This window comes from Papaver somniferum, chromosome 2, assembly GCF_003573695.1.
Source record: "Papaver somniferum cultivar HN1 chromosome 2, ASM357369v1, whole genome shotgun sequence".
Lineage (NCBI taxonomy): Eukaryota > Viridiplantae > Streptophyta > Magnoliopsida > Ranunculales > Papaveraceae > Papaver > Papaver somniferum.
In genome coordinates, this window is record NC_039359.1 from 155,339,426 (window position 1) to 155,343,434 (window position 4,009).

Below are 4,009 nucleotides of genomic sequence, written 5' to 3' on the forward strand. Positions count from 1 at the left end.
TTTTGGTCTTCTCCCATTGTGCTTGAACACACAGCATACCAAAATTTTTTGGCTTTTAGTTTGGCATTTGGTATTTGGTCCGTTTCATGACTGTGGTTGATCTTAATGGCTTTAGTGAGCATGAATAGTAGAAGTAGGGGAGACATTAAATATTTTAAGCATGTAAAACACGCGTAACTGGCGTAAGGCATGAGCAGATAGGGGCTTTTCGGATTTTTTCTGTCTTCTATAAGATTCCAACATAACTTTGTTTTTGCCAAAAGTCATCTACTTCTGATTTTCACTCAACTGTAAAGGAGAAAAATTGTAACTTGGAGATCTAAAAATTGAGTTCAACCCATCAACTGTTTCCGGTGTATTTGTCTCCTCCAAAGGTAGGGGGTTTTCTTCTCTTGAGTTAAATTTTTATGCACCAATCTTCTTTTCCCTAGTTGATTTGAATGCATGTCTTGTCTCTTTTCTTGTTGTCAATATTTCTCCTTTCTCTCCAATTTGTATTTCAAATTGAATGCAACTGAGTTTGACATCTGGTATTTTTCATGTATTTGCGAATTTGAAAACGGAAGAACTTGATTTGGTTTCTATAATTCCTAAACATTCAGTGGGATTTAAGTTGATAAAATATGGTGTTCTTATTTAGCCTATAACTTGTTTGATTAAATGCCTTAACGAATTTCCTTTTATGAACTAATGAGAATCGGTTTGTATTGCGAGTAACTTGATTTCATTTTCTTGGAAATACTTTGATTGTGCATTTTTTTCCAAATGGGTATTTAAATCTTCCATAACTGAAATGATTTGTGAAAACCAACAGACGGGTATTTATAAGGGTTATTAATCTTGAATCCTACCAGTTTTATACATGAATTCTAGTTTAAACTACCCATGCCCTTTTGTTAATTCTGCACCATAAGAAAACTTGTGATGACATCCTACCTTTTAGTGCGTCTATTTTACGTGGAGATGTAAATGATTTCGAATGTTTAAAAGATTTAATGAAGATTAACTATGGTTTGCAGCTATCTGTGTACTATTACTACTCATTTTACTCCCTTTTCACATGCTTATCCTTGAAATCCACCTTCACCTTAGATTTGTTTTTCTGGTCAGTGGACATGGTATGACCAAAGGTCATTTTCAGTTTAAGTCTTTTTCTTTGTTAACCATTTTTTTTCATGCTACTGACATTTCCCAAATCTTATTTTTGTACTTGCTTTGTAATAAAAAGGAAACAAAACTTAATAGGTTGATCATTTGGTTTTACAATTTGTTTTCAATAAGTTTGTGTCATTCTTGTACTGGATACTTATGAAATCCCACTTAACGTTTTTTTTATCTGTATTCTATTAGTCGAAATGAACAAGTTTACGAACTGTGATAGTTTGAGTTTCTCTCTACAAGTTAAATGCATGAAATTCAGACTTTCAGACTGTATGCCGGTATTGCTTATAGCTTGCATAAATGAGATTTGAGTTCAGAGTTGAGCTTTTAATTTTCACAGTTCTCTCTATCCTGGAGTGTATTTGTGAATGTTATTTTTCCATCGTTTGCGAATGATTGAAACCTAGATGACTCTACTATAGGACCGTCAGGCCTTAATTGGCACCCCATCTACGGATGGCAACCCGGAAGACCGTTTGTGTGATAACGGTGGCTGGTATCGGACTATCCTGACAACGGTGTTCGCCGAAGAATAGTAGAGTAACTTATCTTTATTTACGGCACTGAATTTCAGTTATCGACTGATTATTTTAAAGCTTTACATTTCATAAATTATTATTCCTGCTGCTCTTGCCTATGCCTTTATATATTTTTAACAACATTTCGTACTAAATCGTATATCTCCTACTGAGTTGTGGCTCACTCCTTTTAGTTTTTATTTTCCACAGAGTACGAGCGGAGCTTGCAGCAGTAAGCCGGGCAGAGCTTACAGCAGGCCCTGCAAGCGTAGAAAGTTAGTATCTTGCTGTCTCTAATGTGTATATCACGGGGTTGCTGGGTAGTTTAGAAATGAAAAACATCCATGCCTATTTTCCTGTCGTTCTTTTGTGGATACCGCCATATTTTTGATGTGTATAGTGGCTGTTTATTTTGCAACGAAATGACAGGTTTGGATCAAGTATGTAAAGTTTTAAGGTCTGTTTAGATTCGGTGTACACAAAACCTCTTATGGAACTTATATTTCTTGAAATGCTAATGTATGAGCATGCTTCCGTATATGTAAATTAATTTCCCTTTGGACTTGTTTTCTTCTCATGTATACTTGGCTTGTTTTTCACTGTTAAAAAGAAGTGTACTGTGTGCATTAACTTTGCCTGAATCTCCGAAGTGAACTGCCTAATAAGTTTTCTCTTTACATGTTATCCTCTAGTAATCAAGTGATACTAGTGGTGGGTTTTATTTGGATCTCATTTTTCATCAATTTGAATACATACTGCAGGTCATTTTATGTACACTATTGCAATTTGTTTGAACTTTCACTTATGCATTTTCATATCTTCACAACTATACTAGTGATGCCTTGAATGCTTGTTTTAAATTAAAATAAATGGACCCGTTTGGACAAGTCTTATTTTATTTTTTGTAAACCAACTCTCTGTCTGTACACATATTTCCACATTTGAGTTACTAGAAATGTCAATAGTCTTCTAAATTTGCTAATTTTTGGACCTTACTAGATAAGTCCCGAAATGTTATCTAGCTTACATTTTGTCTATCACTCTATTTTTATTTTCGGGTGACGTACCGGGAGTTTAGCCTTGCTGACGGGTTGAAATCCAACCCGGTAGAGGGTAAATTAGCTGGTTCGTCACAATAACAATACGAAAACATCTTGTTTTTATATATTGGTATAGCTACGGGTCTTCAACAACTATGATGCTGAGTTGAACACGTTCAAAATCACTGGAGTACTTGGAAGTGATGAAGGTTTGAGTAATGTTTAAGAACCAAGGAAACCAAGCATTTGGATGAGAATCTACAAAGTTTATTTATTTGGTAGTCCATATGTATTGATAGTTGCCACTAAAATTGGCAAAGGGGGAGATTGTTAGAGCACTGCTCGGTCGAACTCGCAAGCGTTGCTATCTCAAGCTTGTTTGTCAAATTTAGTTGTCAAAAATATAAGTCTTGATTTCTAGTCTACTTGTAGCTAAGTCTCGGATTAGGATAGAAAGTGTAATTGAGCATTAGACTTCACGGCGTTCATCGATTGAAGACGAAGAACTACTAAGGGAGATTGTGGAACTTGATCAACAAAAGGTATGTAGAGAGTTGAACTCATCTATCACTCAAAAGTCTATCTACTCTATTTCCTATTTGAGACAAAATTCGTATAGCTATATAGACTTCGATTATACACATTTGATATTTCGAGCTGAAATCAACTCGCTTACATATTTCGAGAAATATGTGTTGGTAAGCTTTCGCTTTAACAAAGTTCATCTTATATTCTTGATGAAAGTCAAAAGATGATCATGTGAAAATCGCCTTGTAACATCTCACATGATTTGTGTGAGAAAGTCATTCGATGTAGACTCAGAATGTTTCGTATTGATCATCCGATCACTTGAAAATTTCTTTGAAGCTAATAGTTTGTGTGAGACAGCTATTGTCGTCTTCTAAGAATGTTTCAATGATTGAAATGGGAGTTTAGAACAATTAACCATGATTGGATATAGCATAGTATGCGTACTTGTATGCTAACTGTTGCAAGTTATTCCAAGTCCGGGAACCATAGTATGCATACCCGTATGCGTACTGGTTGGTTAACGAAAGCCCAGGAACTTGTTATTCATAACGGTATGCGTACTGGCGTGAGTTTCAAGTTCCGAAAATTCAACTGAGTTTGGAAGGTATGCGTACCCGTCCGGCTACTTTGGTATGCGTACCCGTTTACATACTTGAGTAGGTTATGTTCTAAAATCGGTTTGTTCATGAACTAATACATTTATATAATAAGGAATGCAATCTTTTGCAACCGTGGCTATAATGTTCATGAATTGATTCG

At 35.3% G+C, this 4,009-nt stretch overlaps 1 long non-coding RNA gene across 1 annotated transcript; it reads left to right on the forward strand.

The window, feature by feature from the left end:
• Window positions 1-203: 203 nt before the first annotated feature.
• On the forward strand, window positions 204-2,406 carry LOC113354153. Its single transcript, XR_003361698.1, has 2 exons — window positions 204-374; window positions 1,890-2,406. It is a non-coding gene; the product is annotated as an uncharacterized LOC113354153 (long non-coding RNA).
• The last annotated feature ends 1,603 nt before the right edge of the window (window positions 2,407-4,009 follow it).